The 22,474-nt window shown below is 37.8% G+C and overlaps 1 pseudogene; it reads right to left on the bottom strand.

Moving 5' to 3' along the window:
* Positions 1 to 21,418: 21,418 nt before the first annotated feature.
* Positions 21,419 to 21,916, bottom strand: LOC114045607 (annotated as a pseudogene).
* Positions 21,917 to 22,474: the final 558 nt, after the last annotated feature.

Genomic DNA, 22,474 nt, shown 5'->3' with positions numbered 1-22,474 from the left:
AATCACATAATGATGGAAACATTTCCAAATGTCAGTATTCTAAATGCCTCCTCCACAGTATGAATTCTTTAAAAAAAAAAAAAACTACATTTTCATCAATTGTCAAAATGTCACCTTTGCCTGATATCCAAGATATATGTAGCACCAAAAGCAATGCAACAAGGGATAATTAGTTCGAAGAATATGAATAAATAGTTCTAAAAAGAAGAATTACAAACCATTAAAACATGAAAAAATGCCCCAAATTACTAAAAATAACAGAAATGCAAATCAAAACAACTCTGAAGTTTCACCTCATGTCCAGCAAATTGGTAGATGACAAAAAATGAGCAAAACTGAAGTTGGAAGGTGTAGGGAGAGACAGGCACACTAATATATTGTTGATAGAGCTTTATGTTGCTGAATTAAGTATCTTATTTTTTTCCTGTGATTTCTTTCATGAATTTGAGGATTCAAATAAATTTTAAAGTTGAAACCAAGCAGAAAAATGTCTCAAATACTCAAATGGATTTAATCTATTTGGAAATTACACCCAGATCAATAAATCAAAAAGCATTTATTAAGCACTTGATTTATGCTGTGCGCCATTCTGAATTTCAGACATAGAAAGATAAAAATAAAATAGCTCCTGCCCTCAAGGAGTTTACGTTTTATTGGAGGAAACAACATGTATATTTATAAAATAAATACAGGGAATTTTATAAGGGAATGAACTAGAATTTGGGGGGGATCACAAAAGACTTGATGTAGAAGGGATTCCAAGAAGCAGAGGTAAGGAGGGAGTGAATTCCAGTTATGGGACAGTCAGTGCAATGCCCTGGAGACTGGAGATGGGATATTGTGTGTCAGGAGTGTCAAGAAGGCCAGTTTGATTGGACTGTGTCATATGAGCAGGGAAAGAATGTATAATAAGAATAAAAAGAAGGTTGGGGCTAGGATACAAAATGTTTAGAACAAAAGTTACAGTAAACAATTCATGAACATGTTCTCTTGCATTCAAAGAAGTCTAATGCAATGAAAGTGTTGTTGCTGCTATTGTCTTTTAACCAAATGATGGAGAAGTCTAGAGGAGTACAGCCCCATGGGAAACAAAGAGATAGCTGGCCTGGCCACCCTCCTTAAGTGGAGGGAATAATATTTTGTAAAAGAGGGATATATAGCAAAAACTTCAAATATGCAAATTTGGAATAATTTTCTGAGAGTGGGAATTGTCTCATTCTTTGTGTTTGTACCCCTAGTGCTTAGCATGGAGCCTGGCATATGGTTGGTGCTTGATGATTATCAATTGATTGAAGCAGGTATTTTGCAGCTTTATATATAAATTTTTCAACGTCCTTCAACACTGCATTAGTCCTATTCAAGTCAGGGTTTCATCTGACTTGAGGGCAAGGACTAAGTGATCACTCAATGTATTTTCTAACTCTTCAACTGTATCTCTATGGTTTCTTCCAGTGAAAGGCATGAAAAGAATAGTAATATCCAAGACAAACAAACAAACAAAAATCTAGCCTATCACTCATGCTCAGAATCCAGGGCCTCTCTATAACTCTGTTACATTTGGAAACCCTGAGGACAGCTCCTGGTGATTCAATCACAGTCAAATATAGTGACTTGCTCCAGACTCCACGTGTTAGTCATTTTTCAGCCGTGTCCAACTCTTCATGACCCCATTTATAGCTGTATTTTATGGAATACGTGCAAATCAACTGTAGGGAGGAAAATAGGCTGCCTCTGGCAAATGGAGCCTCTTGAGTTCAGTAGCAATTGGGGGAAAAGGCAAATGTCATTACCAAAATGCCTCCAACCAAAGTGTGCATTGCTCAGAGACACTGCTATTGAGGAGGCATGGCAGGAGATTGCCAAGAAAAATTGCAACGTCCGAGTCTGAGGGAAGATTGTTTTATTTCAACATGTATAAAATATGGCTGTCAGATGTTGCGTGATGCTTATATTTAATTACAAAAACAAGCTCACACTTTTCATCTAACACCTTTTTACCCCCTTAGGCAAAGATAAGAAGAGTGATGAGAAGAAAGGATAAAATGTACCTATTACCATTACACAGAGAAGTATTCGGTAAACAGAAACTAATAGGCTTCCATTTTTGTTCATTTGCTTTGCATGGTTTGGTATAAAGGATACTAGATATGGAATGACTAGAATCATTCAAGGGTTTGAACTTGTCTCTAAAATTTGTGGTTTGGCTATGAGCAAGTCACTTACTCCAAGCTTCAGAGCCCACCCTGGGGGCAATAGTAAGAGTACTCGATTTTGAGTAAAAGAAACTGACTTTGGCTTCACCTAGGCAAGTAATGGGGTTTAAGATAGAATAAGATGGAGCCTAGGATGGTGATTTCATTGGCATAGGGAATTTCCAGATGAGGAAACTCCTTCTACCAATGCAGGTTGGAGCCTGTTCCCCAACTCATAGACTTAGAGAGTTGCCTCAAGTTTGTTGTTGTTGGTCAATAGTTTTAGTCATGTCTGACTCTTTGTGGCCACATTTGGGGTTTTCTTGGCAAAGACACTGGAGTGGTTGACCATTTCCTTCTCCAATACATTTTTTTTTACAGATTTGGAAACTAAAGCAAACAGGGTTAAGTGGTTTGCCCAGGGTCACATAGCTAGTAAGTGTTCAAGGCCAGGTTTGATCAGGAAGATGAGGCTTCCTGACTTCAGGCCTGGCATTCTATCCACTGTGCCACTAGCTGCCCTCGATGCCTAAAGTACTGAGAGATAAATAACTTGCTCAGTCACTATGTGTGACAGAGGCAAGGCTTGAGCCAAGTGTTCCTGACTCCTAAGCCAGTCTTCTATGTACTAACCCCTTCCCTCAAGGCACTTACCATCTACTTCATATAGAGTGTGGAGAAGAAAGAAAACATCAGGGGGTCAAGGACAGAACTAATTTCATGACATTATAAGAAAGAGAATTTTGAGCTTAGCCAATTCCCTTCTTTTGATAAAACTGAGTCAACTTTTAAATCAGTCCCTAGATTGGTTGTTTGAAGTGAGGGAATCCACTAATCAGTAGTTAGCAATTTGACTCAATGAGAAAAAAAAATGGCCTCCATAGCTATGACTGGATTTAGGCAGGAAGGTTGGAGAATTAATTTAGTCTTATCTTACCTTTGCTCTGAAATGCTGGAGTTTCAAGAATATCGATTTTATACTGTATACTATAAAAAAGGGATAACTCATGATAGAATAAAGAGCAACATCTATTCTGTTGAAATCTAATGCTTACCTATAATCACTTCAACACATATTTTAAAGTACATTATGCAATACATTAAAAATAATGATTTTGAGACAAATTAAGCCATAACAGCCTCAAATCAGTTTGCCTACACAGTTAATATGTTGATTAATGTCCTGTTAGGACTGAGACACTCATTTTTATCTCATTATTCAACTCAGTGTTTTCCCACAGCTATTGAATAAAAATGTAATTATTGCTCTAAATTATGTTATTATTAACTTTCACATGGTGTTTCTTGATAAACAGTGGCACAAATAGAGAATTTCTATCAGAGAAAAAAACAGAATAAAAATGCATAAATATACAGAACTATTATGTATTACAAACACAAAAGCTACTGGAAAGACAGTGTTTTTCTTTGGAAAATAACAATAAAGAAAATATGGTGTTAAGTGCTCTAAATATTGATGCCATAGAAACTGCATTTGTCAAATAAAAGGCAGTTGACAATAACTCTGAATATTGAATTTTGTTCTCAAAATCTTTGAATATGGGAGAAGTCTCTACTCACATACCCAAATTTATGGATTCTTGACAGAGTGATCTATACAAAGGTTGTTCACCCCAATATTTCTTTATTTTCTTCCAATATCTAAAGTTTCTAAAGGCACATTTCCTGGTGACCTTTACTTAAAACAAACGTGACTTCAAAAATGGAGCTAGGGGATCAGATCTATGCCTGTGTATGTAAATGGAATACTTTTTTTTCATCTTCTATCTTGTCAGAGATATTATACAATGCAAAATCACAAAGCATTTTGGAAGTCTTTAAAGATACTGTATCAATCCCCTGCTTGAGTTTATAACGAAGATAGACCTTTTCAGAGTTATGCTTTTGACATTATTGTTATGCAAAATGGTATTTTTCATGCATTAATCCCCACAAGAACACTGAGCGCTACCCAGTAATGTTATCACATTCAATAAAAGAGATTGCACCTGAGTTTGATGGCTTCCCAGGATTTTTTTTTTTGACTTGATTACTAAGAAGGATAAAGTATTTCTACCTGTAGTAGAATATCTGGTTTTTAGTCTGTTGTAAGAATGTTTTCAGAGGCTAGCAAACATTGAGCCCTGCCAATATGCAGTCATTTGTGGTACACTACAAGGACCAGGGCATAATCCTACATGGACTGACTCTATTACAAGCCAACAACCTAGGGGCCAGGAGATAAAAGGGACCAAAGGGGTCATGCATCATCGAGGTCAAGAGCAAACCAAAGGTAAACAGAAGGTCAGCAAAATGGAGAGGAGTAAACACATCTCAGATATTAATAAAGACAAACATCAGGATTTGACCAGGTCACATATGGCATGGACATGCTTAAATGAACTATACAATCACAATGCTAGGCTTGTCTTGGTTTGCTGTGTTTCTAGAGAGTTAGACATTACAGCAAAGACCTATTGGTTGGCTAGGTAGTTGCTATCTTGAAAGACTACTACCAGTAGTAAACACCTATTCAGTCTGTGTTCTACCATCTACCTCTCCATTAATCTCTTAACTTTTCACCTTTCTCTCAGATCACTGTATACCTCTCATCTGTCTTTCAATGCCTTAGTATCCTCATTTCATTCTTTGTCTTCTCAATGTAGTTAGTTATAAGATTATAAATTGGTCAACTTTACTCCACTTGGATGAAGAATATGTTGATGATACCTGTTGTATGTGTCCCTGGTCTAATTCTTCCATTACTCACAGACACACAGACACACAAACATACACAGACACACACACAACACACACACCTTGGCCAAGCCAAAAATGTGGAGTCTTGAATTGGTTCTGAAGTCATTGCCCCTTTCATCCTTCTTGCTTATGGAAGAAGTAGCTTGAGTATCTGCCAGTGAAGTAATGTGGCTGCAGCTTATTCCAGAGATCATACATGGAACAGCTTTCAGATTCAGTCTTATTATGGGTAGAACAAGATGATGGTAAAGCAGATGTCATGATTTTAATCTCTGAATTGATCAATTTTACTTTTTACTTTCTTCACAGATAGCATTTTATGGAAGAGTTGCCATTAAATATAAGTAGAATCAGAGGAAAATCAGGATGGCCAAGGATTAATTTTTCCCAAAAAAGACAAAAACAATTCAGAACATGTGTGTCATTGATAGTACATCTCCATAGTATCAAGATAGAACAATTGGCACCCAAATTGTATTTTAGGTCTTTAAAAAAGATGAGATATGATGATCACACAATAAGATAGTCATTTGGCATTAACATGGTTCAAAACATTTTAAATATCAGTAACTATATGTTATAAACAGGTTTCCTCCTGTTCAATAGTAACATATTTCTCCCTTGCTTAAAGTTGCATGGTACACTGGAAAGAGCATTAAGTCCAGAGTTTGAGAATCTAGATTAAATGCTTATTACCTTTAAGACCTTGGACAAAATGTTTAACCTCCTTGGGCTTCAGTTTCCTGTCTATAAAATGATGACATTAGGCAAAATAGCCTCTTGGGTTTTCCCTGGCAGCTCTAAGTCTATAATCGTAACAACACCAACATGCAAGTCCTGTCAATTCTACCTCTGAAATACAACTGGTAACCATCCATCCTCTCTATTAGCAGCAGTACCATCCTAGGACACCTACCCTCTTTACCACCTGCCTGCACTCCCTCTACTCCCAATATATTCTTTATAGGGCTGCCAAACTAATCTTTCTTATGCCAATGACTGACAATGTCATCCTGGATCTGAATAGAGAAACTTGGGAACCATGAAGATAGACTCTGGAAGGAAAGAAAATACTTCTTGGTAGACAGTCTTAAGTATGTTATTTGGCTAATAAACTTCATAATTAGAAAAATTCAACTCAGTATTCTGGTGCCACAAGAGAAAGAGCAATAAAGTATTGGTGCTTATTTTTTAAAAGGATATTAGGTCAAAAAAAGTTTGGGAGGGAGAAGGCAACATGACCTCCAAAGAATTATTTCCTTACCAAAATCTCAATTCCTAAATGAGTTGAAGATTTTCCCTTGCTTGTTCAATAGAAAGAAAAGATGGATTTAAATGTCTCTTTCTCTTTTAATCCCTATCATACTTGAAATTCAACTACCCTACAATATGAACTGTCTTTGAAATCAAAGTCCTCATAATTGAAACTATTCTATTCTTTTACTTTATCTACTGTGGATATCCCTCAGAGCCAGTGCTTATTCTACTCTTCATTGCCTTCTGTATTTACTTCCTGAAAAATTCCATTCACTCACATAGTTACAACTACATCATATTTGAGCTATGACTTTAAATAAGTGAGAGATGGCTTGATATAATCTAAAGAACAATGGACTTAAATGAAGAAAAATCTAGGTTTGAGCCCTGTTTCTTCTATATATTTGTATAACTTTTCATAAGGCCTTTATCTACTCTGAACCTCATTTTATAGTTAAGGAAATTAATACAAATAGAAGTTAAATGACTTACCCAGGGTCACATAGCTAGGAAGTATCTGAGGCCAGATTTGAATGTAGGTCTTCCTGACTCCAAACCCAGCATTCTATTCACTGCACTACCTAGCTACCTAGTTATTAGCCTGTAGTTTTGTTTTGGTCGCCATGTGACACTGCTTTCTCATTGAGAATGCAGTCAATTAAAATCCCCACTTTTTTTCAGACAAACTGATAACTATATGTTCTCCATTCTGTCCTTGTAGTGTTGCTTTTTTGACTCAAGAATAGTACTTTGTACTTAACCCTTTTGAATTTTATGTTATTATATTCAGCCTAATTTTACATACTTTCCTAAATCTCTTTTTGGATCCTGACTCCATTATCCATCGAATTAGCTATCTCTCCCAACTTTGGGTCATCAACAAATTTGAGGAACGTTTTACCAATGTCTTTGTTCAAGTCATTGGTTAAAAAAATATTAAATTACACAGGGTCCCTGAGGATCATACTTCTTACGATGTTGCTGCCCACTGCCAAAGGTATAATTACTAAGGCTAAGTTTGACATGACTAGGGAAAATTTTGTGGGCTGGTACCCATCTGAATGAGCTGATGTATGTTTGCAATTAGTCCGCAAGGTTAGACAAGGTCACTGTAAAAGGGTCTAATTTAAAGGAATTCTGCATTAATAATGATCAAAATTGAATTTTCGAATCATTTTCACTCTCAAGTAATTTAGTCTCAGTCTATGTTTATGTTTAATAACCTCTAAAAACCTAGCTAGGCAAATGCCCATGATGCCAAAGTATAATATAGATATCCCAACTATGAAACTGTGATGTCATCACTCTCTCCTCTACCTCAAGGGAAAAAGACATGCTATTCTAATTGTCCTCTGGAGGAATTCAGACTTCTCCATTTTCTCTGAACTTTGATTTTGAAATCAGAATACCTTAGCCCAAATCCCAGCTCTGCAGCTTCTATGACCTTGGGCCTCAGTTCTCTTATCTGAAAAACGAAGCAGACTAATCAGTCCCTAATTTTTCCCCCCTGTTCTAAGACTATAAGAGTCTGTGTTCCCCCAGTAAATTCCACCAAGGCTAAGACTTCTGGGACTCTTAATATCCTGGTAGTGGGTGGAGCCTCTAAAGTAAATACAATATTTGCATATGAGAGTCTTTGTGTCCCACTATCAAGGTAGGACAAAATGCACAATATCTTTTTTTTTCTTTTATTTATTTATTTTTAGTTTTCAACATCACTTTTATAAGATTTTGAGTTCCAAATTTTCCCCCTCCCTCCCTCTCTCTCTTCCCCTTCCCCAAGATGGCAAGCAATCTGATATAGGCTATACATGTACAATCATATTAAATATATTTCCACATTAGTCATGCTGTGAAAGAAGAAGCAGAACAAAAAGGAAAAACCATGAGAAGGAAAAAAAAAAGAAAATAATATGCTTTGATCTATATTCAGACTCCATAGTTCTTCCACTGGATGTGGGCAGCATTTTCCATCATGGTAACTTTTGGTACAGTCTTAGATCATTGTATTGCTGAGAAGAGCTAAGTCTATCAAAATTGGTCATTGCACAATTTTGCCGTTACTGTGTACAATGTTCTCCTGGTTCTGTTCACTTCACTCAACATCAGTTCATGTAAGTTTTTCCAGGTTTTTCTGAAATCCACCTGCTCATCATTTCTTATGGAGCAACAGTATTCTACTACATTCATATACCACAACTTGTTCAGTCATTCCCCAATTGATGGGCATCCCCTCAATTTCTAATTCTTTGCTACCGCAGAAAGAACTGCTATAAATATTTTTGTACATGTAGATTCTTTCCCCATTTCTAAGTTATCTCTTTGGGAATAGATGTAGCAGTGATGTCACCCCATCATGTATGCACAGTTTTATAGCCCTTTGGGTATAATTCCAAACTACTCTCCAGAATGGTTGGATAAGTTCACAACTCCACCAGCAATGCATTAGTGTTCCAATTTTCCCACATCTTCTCCACTATTTATAATTTTCCTTTTCTGTCATGGTAGCCAATCTGATAGGTGTGAGGTGGTACCTCAGAGTTGTTTTAATTTGCATTTCTCTAATCAATAGTAATTTAGAGCATTTTTTTCATATGACTATAAATAGCTTTGATTTCTTCATCTGGAAACTGCTTGTTCATATCCTTTGACCATTTATCAATTGGAACACAATATCTTCTCTAAAAATAAAATGTCTTCCTCTCATCCACAGAAAAGTTGGACAGTTGATGTGAACAATGATTCCTGAATGAACTCCTGCAATGGGAATGACATGGGCCATCAGAACTTCTCAGGATATGACAACCAGCCTAACATGGAGGGGCCAACACCCAGGTAAAGGAGAAACAGAGAAACACATAGTGAGCCAGTAATGATTACTGAATCACGAGCTTCATTCCAGCAAGGGACCATGCCTAGTTCTATGTTAGGAACAGTACCAAATTTGTCATTCTCACTGAATTGTAAAAGAGAGTGTAACAGGTTAGTTTTATCCCCAGTTAGGACCATGGTGGGACCTGCTACAGCAACAGGAACCAAGTTAGATGAAAGAAGGGTTTCCTACAGTCACAATGTCAATAATCTAGCACTTCACCCATCCCCAATACTTCCCAGGATCTATCTAGAGTTACTGATCAATCATTGCTACCTATTTATTAAATAACATATATCCCCAACTCACTGGGCACTCCTTGAGCCTGATACAACTATGTTAACATTCTCTTAGGCCTCAAGCTAATAGTTAAACAGTTTATTTAAATCAAGAAAAATGTATATTAAAGTCAAAACATCGTCAATTACAGCTAACATTCAACTAGCACTTGGTTTGCCAAGTGCTTTACACATATTGCCATATTCTTTCCTCATAACAACCATGCAATCTAAGTACTGTTATTATTCCCATTTAAGACATGAGAAAACTGAGGCTGAGATGATCACACTGGTAATTAGTGCCTGAGACGGGAGTCAAACTCAGGACTTAATGACTCAATGTCCAGTACTTTATATGCTATGCTCCCAAGCTACCTCTATGAGAACCGACATAAGTTCTTTAACCATTGGTTAATCTTGACCAAAAACTTTCAACTCCCAAGCAAAAACAACTCTTTCTCCATTAGAGTCCCAATGAAAAACTTTAGTCCTATCCATTATTGCTTTTGCACACAGTGAATGGGGGCATACAGAGGTATCACGATTTATCAGAGATCCCAGGAACAGGCAGAACATCTGAGAGCTAGGTTATTGGGGCTTCGTGACTCATGGATTGTTGAAAGTAATATCAGGAAACATGGCTACTGCTTCTGCCCCAAGGAACATTGGATAATAAGGATGAAACCACAACACATGACATTCTCCAGATACAGAGGAACCTGAGTCTAGTTCATGGCAAGGCATGAGCACAAGCAATTTTTGCATGAGTAATTATTTCAATTTATCAAAGTCTTACACTGGGAACTGGGCGTGGATCTTTTACCTCCCCAGATACATTTCATGACAGTTTCAATTTCAATTTCATGACAGCCACAATCTTTCTACCTCTTTCTCCTCCAAAAATTCATTGGGCCATAGCTGTAACTTGCATCATGTCTTTAAATCATTCCATTCAATCTGGGTCTACAGCCCTTGGACGCGAAGCATCTTGGTTGGGAAGGACAAGTAAAACTATCCTGAATGTTAACTTTCAAAGTGCTGGCAAAGTCCCCAAAGTCCCCTTTTTGATAATTGTTCTATATCCATTAACATTCCATAAGAGATTACCTTGTGAAGTGAAAGGCAGACTCTCAATGGCATATGGGATTTTTCTTGTAGCTATTGAAAACGCAGGGACATTGAGGCTAAAAGTATTTCTTGAGCTCCAATCTTTTTAGATGAACTAAATATTTTTAGTTCTCCTTCCTCTCTGGTTGAAAGTATAAAGAAGGACATTCTCTGTGCCATACATCAATGTAAAGACACAGCGGCTTAGGAGAGCAGTGGTATTCTTAATTAGCTATGAGAAGGTGATGGGGCAGGAGAGAAGATTGGTGAGCAATTTGGACACAGTTGTCTTTTCACAGGTTTCTGCTAATCTTTTGAAATGTCTTCTATTTTTGACTTACATGTAGAAGTCTCCTGCTGTTTGACAAAGCCTAGTTTTCTAGACTGGTTGGCAGGGGCATTGCAGGGGTTGTAGGACTTGGTCGTAATGCTCCTCCAAATGTGAAAGTTCCCTTTGGATAATTAACCACTCATAGCCCTGCTATGGAAAATTTACAGAACATGAAGCCTGGCTTTCCGGGGATAGTATTGCTGTGCCAGTCAAACACTAAAAAGCAAAGTAAAGGAAACAAAGCCTTTATCCCAGCATGCCCAGTATTGAAAACTGAAGTCCTGCCTGCAGGGTGGATCAATGGATCTGTATGACACAAGGAAGCAAAGACAAACATGAGGAAATAAAATATGATCACATGTAAACAAAACTCAGTCAACAAAATCTTATTCTTATATTTTAGTGAAATTAAAAAAATATATCACTGTAAAGCTTTTCGTGATCACTCAGGTTTCATGATGTTGGGAGATGACTGATCTTCAGGACCAGAGAGGAAGGAGCACTTGATTCCAAAGGAGATGGCCTGAGTTTGGAGACTGGATCTACTATTTATTGATGCTCTGTCTGGCCTTGAGCAAAATACTTTTGCCTTTCTGGTTCTCAGTTTACACCTCTGTCAAATGAAGGGGGTGGAGTGTTCAATATATTCTAGAACAAATAAGCATAAACATTGTTACATAAATATACTCAAGATTTGTCACTTTAGCCATCTGGGGTGGGAGTTAACAGCTACCCCATAGAAGAAACAGAAATATAGGGTGCCTTGCTATAGAAGTGCTTTTTATTATTAATTATTGATAATGCCATTTATAATAATATAGTTATTAATACCACAGTACAATTGTATTGTTAACTATTGTTGTAATTATTCATATTATTTGTAACATGAATTGATGCTGTTATTAGTTATTAACAATATTGATAATAATAGCCAGCATTTGTATTGTGCTTTAAGATTTGCAAAGAGCAGATGTCATCTCATTTGATCCTCCCAACAATCTGGGCAAGAAATTGCTATTATTATCCTTACTTTTCAGATGAGGAAACTGAGGCTGAGATAGATTAAGTCACTTGCCCAGGGTCACACCACCTCATAAATGTCTGAGGCAAGATTCAGATTCAACTCTTCCTGACTCCAAGTCTAAAACTCTATCCATTGCACCTCTCAGTCACTTACCTTTGATGGACAACAGTGGTTCTAAAGTGGAGGTGATGAGGGTGTGCATTCCAAACATGGGGGAATGACCTATTAAAAACATGGAGATAAAAGCTATGTGTCTTGTATGAGGATCAGCATGAAAGCCAGTTTGGATGGACCATAGAGTGTGAGGAGAGTAATAAAGAATCAGTCTGGAAAGGTGAGTTGGTGCTAGTTGAGGGAGAGTTTTAATTGCCTTTCTACATACAGTATTTATTCCCCACATATTTTGACTAATAGTCCTAGAGTAAAGGAGAGCAGCTTACTTATGGGAGAACAGGTCTCAGGAGTGCCATTCAACTCTTAATGGAGAGTTAAACAATATATACAAGCAAGTTTTAGAAAGTTTGGTACATTATCACATAGCCTGTTCAATAAATACTACTTGTTGCAGGCAGACCATGGCTGAGGCAAAAAAAAAAAAAAAACAAACCACTGAACTGGGAGTAAGGATCCTACCACTAACCAGCAGTATGACTTGGGGCAAGGGACTTCATCCTTAAAGGCTTCAGGATCATCATCTATAAAAGGAGGGCACAGAACTAGATAACTTCCAAGCTTCCTTCTATCTGGAAAGCCTATGAGCCTTTTTTGTTTTATCTATATGATCAACAGAACCTTCACACAGGCTCAAAGTCACAGACAGCTAGAACGCACATCCCTTTTGCATGGGGGTTCTTAATCTTTCTTTGCCATGGACTCTTTTGGCAGTCAGAATAAGCCTATGTACCCCTTCTCAGAATAAAGTATTTAAATGAATAAAATGCATAGAATTACAAAGGAAAACACTTCAAATACAGTTATCAAAATAAGAAAAAAAAAGTTGACAGAAATCAGATAAACTCCTTGTGGGCAAGGACTTTCCCCAGTGCCTGGCACCAAGCCTGGGGCACAGGACAGGTGTAGTTTCATCTTTTGTCTCTGTCTTCCTCAGGGCCTTGCACAATACCTGACACATAAGCAGCCACTTAATAAATGTTTGATGATAGCTTGGTTGATCCTTTTAAACTCATTTCCAAATATTCTTATCACATTTTGGAACCCTATCTCCCTGAATACTTTCCCCCATACATTCCCATTTGCACTTAACAGTTTATGAAATGCTCTAACAAAAATTATTTCAATTGATTCTCACCGTGAGGTAGATAAGGATGATGTTACCATCTGGATTTTATTGATTAGGGTACATAAGACATCATAGATTTTTCATCAAGGCAGTGTGATGGTGTGTGTGTGTGTGTGTGTGTGTATGTGTGTATTTAAGTGTATGCATTGGGGGCATTGTATCTGTAATCTGAAGACCTTGGGCAAGGAATATCATCTCCGAATCTGTTGCTTCATCTTTAAAATGAAAGATTTAGATTAGATGATCTCTGAGACTATTAGTGTACCTAAAATCACACACAGCTAGAACCCAAATCTTATGTCTACAAATCCAGTGCTTGTATCCCTACACTACATAATTCCATGAAGGAGGACACAAATGCAACACAAATTTTCTAATCCTTGTTAATCGAAGAGGATGATGAGATTGCTTTTCATTCAAAATCTTACTTCAATGTGGTCAGTAGCCATTTCTTCTCTCTAAACATATTGCCCAATATGAGTGAATCCCATTCCTCATCCTCCCTTCCTAACACCCCAACATGGAATGATGCTTGTAAATTTTAAATATGAGCTAGAAGGAAGTAATGGGTATTCAGAATACTCTTGAGACCACAGTGATGTGAATGTTCAATATGAAGCAGTATTTCTAGATGAAATGGATACTGCCTTTTATCCACATGAAAGAGGAGATGTGGGTGCACAGCAGTTGAGGAGGAGGTATGAGGGATGCTTAGCTTGATTGAGAAAGGTTAATTACATGTGAAATGAGGCTGGGATTCAGAGTATGTTTGCTCTAGATTTTGTGTAATGTTATATCAACACTGGGATTCTCTGTTATTCTATTAACAAAATAAACTCATTTTGTTTGGTTTCATTTTACTGTTGTTTTAATCCCACTGAACATTTATACTGTTATTTAATTTTACTAAACATATGTGGATAGTAAAATACCTATAGAATTAAGCTACTGAAGGATATTAAAGTGATCCAGTTCTTACAGAGATTTGATCTGCTAATTAGCCACACCAATTTTATGGATCATTGCATCTCACTTAAAATGTATTGTTCAACGTTTATAATCTTTCCATAATGAGCTTTTATTGAGTGCATAGGCCAACTTCAGTGTGATGTGCAACAGAGACTCCCATCCCCCAACCTAAATATGATGTGTTAAAACCTAGTTAATCTCAATTAGGTTCCATAGGAAGTGGTCATCTTGGCATTATTAAATAGATTATTTGGGGCCACTTGTTAGAAGTTCCTACTAATTGAAAGAGCTCGATTCTCATGCAAAAGAATCTTAACAAAAGAAAAGGTGGAGAGAAGACCAAACATTCAAGAAACAGATAACAGTGACCCTTGGTGGGCAGACCAGATAAAGAATAGGCTTTCTTTGTCCTTAGACAATTAGAGGCAGCTGGGCAGAGAGTAACTAAACTTGGAGCCTGAAAGACCTGGATTCAAATTCTGCCTCTCTTACTAGACTCTGATCTAGTCAGTTTAACCACTACATGCCCCAGGGAATTCCTTAGGGTTTACCTACTTAATCACAGATTTGCATCCTTGCATAGAGAACACAAAGCAATAGTTCTCCACACTGAGGAAATCACAGTTGTTTCCCATAATAATGGCCATAAATTACCTCTCTGTATTTTAGGGTTTATTTTTTAATAATTCTTTATGAATAATAAAACAATTCCCAGTTACCTTATGAACATGCTGTAGTTAGTGGGAGGGCACAAATTAGCTCTCAAAGCATATTTTGAGAACTTCAGCAGTAATATCTTCTGAAGAGTGAAATATTAGGACACAAATTTCACATGTTCAGATAGCACTAGAGCATTTCATTGAATGTCATGTTTTAGTATTCCTAATGGAATGCTCATATCTCTCTACGGAAACTGATGAACTTTTAGTAAGTCATCTTCAAAATTTTTAACCACAATTAAATTATCAGACAATGCATACACACTATATGTGAAGATTTTAAAAACAGCTCAGCACCCTAGAAATCTAAATGATACTAAAATCATTAGAGGAAGTGGGGCAGAGATTTTTGATTTTGTCTGTGCTAGTAGCTCTTGGTATGGAAAGTTCCTCCATCGATATAGATGGAGAAGTGTCTGAGAATTGATAGGATAAATTATTTGCTCAGGGTCACATGACCAGTATGTGCCAGAGGTCTTTACCTGATGTTCTTGACTCCAAGGATAACTGACCCTCTGACCACTGCATTGACCCTTCCTCTTTCTAACAGGAACAAATAAAAGGAGCTCAAATGCAGAGCACTTGTAGGTTCATATAATGGAAACAATGTAAATATGGGACTTGGGAGGTTTTAATTAGCACAAAAACATAATTGAAATTACTTTTGAAAAGGGAGAAAAGTCAAATGAAGGTATATAAACCATGCTTAGCTCTCAGCATCATTTGAACATGGCAAAACTAAGCAGTCATTCTTACATGCTTATTATTCATTGTTTTTTTCCTTTCCTCAAAATTCTAAATCATACAAAAATTAAAATTTCATGTCCTTGCATTATGTAGTATTTGAAAACAGAAACAAAATTTAGTTAAATTAAATACTTCTTTCTCCTCACATATTTACATTGCTATTTCTTGCCAAATTATATTCAAAATATGTTAGTAAAACAAAGCCAAAACAATAGGTGTAGTTTTACATTTAGGATTAAGAAATTGACTCAACAAGGTTAAGACAAAGGAAGGCAACAAACATTTATTAAGTACATACTATGTGCCAGGCACTGTGCTATGTGCTTTAAAAATATTATTTCATTGGATCCTCACAACAATCCTGGGAGGTAAATGTTATTACTATTCCCATGTAACATGTGAGGACATTGAGGAAGACAGAGGCTAAGTGACTTGCTCAGGGTCACACAAACCTTGGAGGCTGGCTTTAAACTCAGGTCTTCCTGACTCTAGTCCCAGCCCTCTATCCACTGGCACCTAGCTACCCCTTGGATAAATAGCTATACATCTGAAAAAGATCTGAGGGTTTTAGTGGACTGCAAGATCAATATGAGTTAATAGTGAGATTTAAATCTTTGAAATCTATATCCATGTCTCTTCCCAGCAGATTTAGTGGTTCTCATACTCCAGCACAAAATCCTGCAGAAGCTCTCCATTGTCTACTAAATAAAACCAAAATTTCAGATTCAGAGTTCTTTTCAAAGATCAATGAGATTTATAACATGGCTGGGTGTGGCACTATAAATATTTTCTCATTTTATAAATGGGAGATTATAGCCTGCCTAACGAAATTACAAAGGCCAACATGATAAAGTCAGTGTTGAGAAAAATTAAGCACATTCATGAAATAAGACTTAATTTTCAATCTTCTCCCGCAGTTTGAAGTTTAAGAGAAATGGTGTCCATCAATGCTATGTCTCACTTTCTGATCTAGCTGTATGGTACCACTATTTATAACTTTAATTGAAAAGACAAATTGGTATGCAAAAGACCAAAGGTCATACCAATTTAACAAATTGGACAAAAATAAAGTAAATATAAATGGAATAATGGTATTCAAAGGATGAAAGCTCATTGAATGAAAACAATTGGCAGTCCATTCAAAAGGATTATAAGAATTAATACAAATGATTGTTCAATTGAAAGGGAATCCCACAATTTTTTTTTAAAATTCAATTCCACCCCATTTGTTGAAAGCCAGTAGCAATTCCTAGGCTGCTCCCCCCAATATGCACTCAACTTTGAGGTCCTCAGGGGATGGTTTCCTTTCCAGGTGCTGGGGATGCGGTTTCTAATGTCATTGATCAGAAGCCCCTATTTTTCTGCTTTTTGCAGATGATCAGTGAGTAACCTCAACTAACTTTTAGCAAAAATATTTACTAAGGTACCATACTAAGAACAGTATAAAACATTGTATAAAACATTCGCTGCAAACCAGCAATACATTCTACCTTTGCACACATGGAGTCCTTTGGAAGAGTGAAATAGAATATATAGTAAATAGCACTGAACATATTTCTAGAGAACACAAGGGGCCAAAAGGTGCCTCACAGCTCTTGTTCACTGGAAATCCTTTCCTCCATTTGTAGAGTCTTCATGATACTTACCTTTTGTGTTTGGGCCCAGACTGGCTCAGAGTGAATGTAAATAGCAATTGTTTCAGTTTTGGCCAGAAACCCAAGGCTCTTGCCCTCCCACATTGATTTTTTTTTCTTTTCTTGACTACGTAAAGAGGACCTTCTCTGCCTCATTTCTTACCTAGCCTTGATCACTGAACAGGCATTGCTTCGGTCAAACTGAGACCTATTAAAGACCTTAGCTTAAAAAGGCCAAGGTCTCCCACTGCATCCAAGGCCGTCTCCAGTCATCCTGATCTCCTGATCTATATCTCACTTGAGGAGGTTTAGAGATTTGGGGTGCTTGGAACCCCAAGATCGTGATGCTGGCCCTGCCTGAATGAATTCAACTCAAATCTTCTTCCAGCCAGAGAAAAAGTTTATTAGAGATAAAACATATAGGCCAGACTCTTAAGGAACCTGAAGATTAGTAACGCCTGTAGGGATGAGCAGCATGAGACAGTCTCAGCCTTTTGGACATGAGAAAGTCTCAGCATTTGAATGGGGGCCAGGGTGGATCTTATATACACTACAGTAACTTTGGGTGGCCAGAGGAAGTGGGGGTGGTTGGGAAAAGGGTCTAGGTGAGAATTCTGATTGGAAGGTCTGAGAGATTGAATAAACAATGGGAATAGATAATGAAGGGAACTGGAAGGAGGAAGTTTGAAAGGCATCTGAATAAGATCAAAAGGTGGGGCTAGGGCTTTCAAAGAGAGATAAAGGGAGTTGATAAGGAACCAGAGACCAGAGTAAAAAAAGTTTAAGGGTTTTCTGGGGTCTGTAAACAAATGGGAGCCAAATTCCTTTTGGCAAAAAGGGGCAAAGGTCTCGGCTTCTGAAACTGAATGATGGACCCCTACCCCATCATCACCACTGGACCCAGATGGCACTAGTGACTTTGCACAGCCCTCCCTTACTTAAATCCAATTCACTTGCATGTCATGGCATCACCTCCCAGTTGTCATGGTCCTCTTTGAGAACAAAGGACAAACAACAACAACATCTTTTGTGTAACTTTCTGCTGTTCTCTTAGTATGATTGATAGCTGACACTTCCTTCCATCACAAGGGGTCATCGTTAAGGTTCTAGCTGCTACTGATGCCATCTCCAGTGGACTCTCCTACCAACTCTAGTAGCCTGTGGGACTTCAGATCAAGACTTCGGATTTTTTGAATTTATATGGCTGCTTGAGGTAAAGAGGAGATAGAGAGAGAGGAATAGAGAGAAGAGGGAAGGAGTGAGATAAGAAAGGATGGAGAAAGAGAGAAAGAGAGAAAGTGAGAAAGAGAGAGAGAGAGAATCCCTTCCTCCCCTACCCAACTCCTCCTCTCCTAGTAATTTTCTCTCAAGGGGCTGAGCTGGAGACTCTTCAGCAGTATATAGGCCTTCCTCTGAAATTCAGTTTTCTGGAAAGCTTGCTATTTTATATATAGGCTCAGAGGTGTAGGACTGAATTTTCCAGCCAATCACAATTTATTTCTTGTTTAGCATCATCTACCTACCTTTAGCTAATGAGTCAGGTATTTTATTCCTCTCGGATTTATTAAAGACTTGCTCATACCTAATTTGTACCATTAATTGATTCAATCTAGCTGTCCAGAGCCTTCTGAGATTAAAATAATTGGAAAAGTCAATTAATTTAGGTACCTATATATAAGCCACTGCTCTAGGTTTTGGAATAGGATGAGACTGAACCTGTTATCTGTTTTAACAATCTCCCGATAAGGAAATTTCCTTTAACAATGCAGATTAGCAAACCAGGTACTTATAATCTTGAAGAGTTTCTTAGGGACAAGGCCCTTAACCTCTCTCAATCTCAATATCCTCATCAGCAAAATGGGGATGATAATTACACCTATAATACAGGGTTGTGGTGAGCCTAAAATGAGGAAACATGTAAATTGTTTTGCAAATCTTAAAGCTTATATTAATGCTTGTTTGTTGTTGTTGTTATACCAGAGCAGTTAAGTGATCTTTCCAGTATAACATAGCTAGCCTATGTAAGAAGAAGGACTTGAATCTCCAGGTCATCCTGACTTTGCAGCTGATTCTCTAAGCACTGTGCAATGAACCTTCTCAGGTTTTGAAGTGACATGGTCCCTGCCCTGAAGTAGTGTTCATTCTAAAAGAAAGCAGATACATATAGTACAGGCGAATGGGAGAGAATTCTATAATTTAAGAGATTAAGGAAGATTTCAGAAAGGATGTGGCACCTGAGTTTAGCTGTGAAAGAAGAGAATTCTGAAAGGCAGAAATGAAATGGAATATATTTTAGGCATATGGAATGACCTGAGCTAAACTAAATGTAGGTGGGAGAAGGCAAATTGAGTTAGGAAATCTTAGTAGTCCAATTTGGCTGCAACATAAAATATGGGAAAGGAAAGGCTGTAAAGCTAGGTGAAAGCCACAGAGTGCCTTGACTGCCTGGTGAAGGAATTTTTATGGTATTTTATTCTGCTGGTAATAAAGGACCATTGAAGGTTTTTGAGTGGGGTGGCAGAAGATAATTTTGGCAGCTGTGTAGAGAATGAATTGAAATATTAGAATTAGGGAGACCAGTTAGGAGTCTAGGAATATATAGCCCAGGTCAGAAGTAATGCTTGGCTGAATGAGGGTGGTGGCAGTGTTAGTGGAGAAAAGAGATCAGATGCAACAAAAGCTGTAGAGGTGGAAATTGGTAAGATTTGGCAATAGATTAGATGTGCTGGATGAGGATGTCTCTGAAATTCTAAGCCTGGGTGACTTGGTGGTGCCAACTGCAAAAAGAGAAAAGTTGAGAGGAGGGAAGAGTTGAGTCAGGAAGATGATGAATTCATTTTTGGACATGTCAAGTTTAATCACCCAAAGGGACATCAAAGTGGAAATGTCCGGCAGGAAAGTGTCAATCCCTTAAAATGTATTCTCTTTGCTATATCAGTGTTATTTTAGGATTGGAAAATTAGATAATGAAGCCAGTAGGGTTGAGTTAGTTATTTGCTTAGAAAGGCCAGACTTTAAAAATATCATGGTTCTACAATGGACCTAGTTCATTTGCCTGTCTCTGAGAAGAATTGCCCCAATTATGTTAGAGGAATGGCCATTTACCCTTTTATTCAATGTCTCCTGAAAGTAACTTTATATTGACCACTAAATTTAAATGTAAAACTTTATAAAATGCATTAAATATTAGTACATGATGTGAGTCTTTGAGGCAAGAAATATTTCAGACGGCAATACCCTCTCTGCTCATGGATTTCAATTTTTGAGGCACAATTAAACCAAAGAAAAATGTGCAGACAAAAGAGTATGAATTCATCACTCTGCATTCTAATTTGGAAACAGTGAAACAGGTCTTCCTTTCTATGCCCATTCTTGTCCCCTTGGCCCAAGCTCTGGTATCTCACATCTGGTTTACTGAAATTTGCATAAGAGCGCTTGACCTCTCTGTTTCACTAACTCAACTTGTCCAATTTGTTTCTGTTAAAATTATTTATCTCTCCCTTACTCTCTTTTCCTTACTTTAATTCATGGGTGACCAAATTAAAACTTTTAGGCCTCTTTTCATGGTGGAGAGTTTTCTTCCTGTTTCCCCAGCCTTATATTTACCATAGAAAATTCTCCTTCCCCTTTCTCTGCAAATAATCTACTCAAAATATTACTAGATGAAGGGAAAGGACTAATGACTGTCGCTACTCACTGTAAAGAACTGTGAAGAACCATATTGGATCTTAGGAAAGCCTACTGAAGCTCCTCCTGTGAATATCCTCTTTCCCTTTTGGCCCTGTCCCTGACCTTCTGGACTTCAAAAGCATGTCTCTACACTGTCTTATCCTGGAACTTCTCTCAGAGTCTAGAGTCTTCTCAAACTGAAACATGCTACTATCCCTGAGGACTGCTCACCATGGAATAGTCATCCACCAGGTCTGCCCCATTTCTCATGCGGGTGAGCCCCTCTTGGAGCTTCCATTTTGTGAAGGGGATCAGTAAAACAAGCTTGTGAAGGAAAGATTTGATCTCAGGTTTTCCTGCCTTCAGGTCAGGTATTCTCTCTAATGTGACACCTGGCTGCTTAAGGGAAATAAGAGGATCAAAGAAAGACTATGGCTACTGTTCCACATGGATGAGACAATACCATTGAATAATGAAGAGAAGATGGAACTATTTAACTTATGTTACTTTTTGTTCTGTTGTCAAATGTTAATTTATTGCAATAGTCTCCTTTGTAGTTTTAATGTGCTGGGCATTCCACAGCACCACCATTGATGTCTTCAATGACATCATGAGGATGCCTGCCATCAATGTTGCAGCGCACAGACTAGACTGTTCCAAGTATCTCTTTAATGGTTCCAGAAAGTTCTCTTGCCAAAGATCGGTGCCTCATCTGTCGAGCAATGTTGACAGTCTCATTGACAGTGATGTTTCCATTGTGTTTAATATTTTTCTGCTTCTTCCTGTCCTGAGGAGGTTCCTTTAGGGCTTTGATGATCAAGGCTGAGGCAGAAGGCACAATCTCAATCTGGGCCTCACTGTTGTGAAGGGTAAGTTTCACTGTGATCCTTAGACCTTTTCAGTCACCAATTGCCTCGGCAATGTCATCACCAAACTTTTTGGGAGACAAACCCAAGGGACCAATTTTGGGGGCCAGAACTGATGTGGCACCAACTTCACCACCAGTGCACCTTAAAAACATGACTTTAATTTCATTAGGGTCAAATTTGGGAGGCATGGCAGCTACGAAGGTGGAAGCTTGGCCTGGATGCTGCAGGGTGGCTTCCGGTGGTGCTGGATTCAGGATGACCGAAAAAAGTTGCACCTTCACCACCACGAACTGGGAGCCAAAAGACTTATGTTATTTTTTATTCTTGGCCAATGATAGTAATCTTCATAATGGTGAGAAAAAAAAAAAACAAAAATAACCAATAAGGAATTGAAACTTCTATTGATAAATTGTTGTTGTTCCATTGTTTCCATGGTGTTGGCTCTTTGTAACCCCCCATTTGGGAGTTGTTTTTTTTTTTTTTTCGGCAAAGATACTGGAATGATTTGTCATTTCCTTGTCCAGCTCATTTTATAGATGAGAAAACTAAGGTAAATAAGGTTAAGTGCCTCGCCCAGGGTCACATAGGTAGTAAATGTCTCAGGCCAGGTTTGAACTCAGGGAGATGCATCTTCCTGACTCCAGGTCTGGTGCTCTATCCAGTGCACCACCTAGCTACCCCAATTGACAAGTAGAGAGTTGTATTTTTTTTGAAAAAGAGCATCTAGCTGAACTTGATGAGTTCAA

This window comes from Vombatus ursinus, unplaced genomic scaffold, assembly GCF_900497805.2.
Source record: "Vombatus ursinus unplaced genomic scaffold, bare-nosed wombat genome assembly UNPS02014779.1, whole genome shotgun sequence".
Lineage (NCBI taxonomy): Eukaryota > Metazoa > Chordata > Mammalia > Diprotodontia > Vombatidae > Vombatus > Vombatus ursinus.
This window is presented reverse-complemented; position numbering and strand designations above follow the sequence as displayed.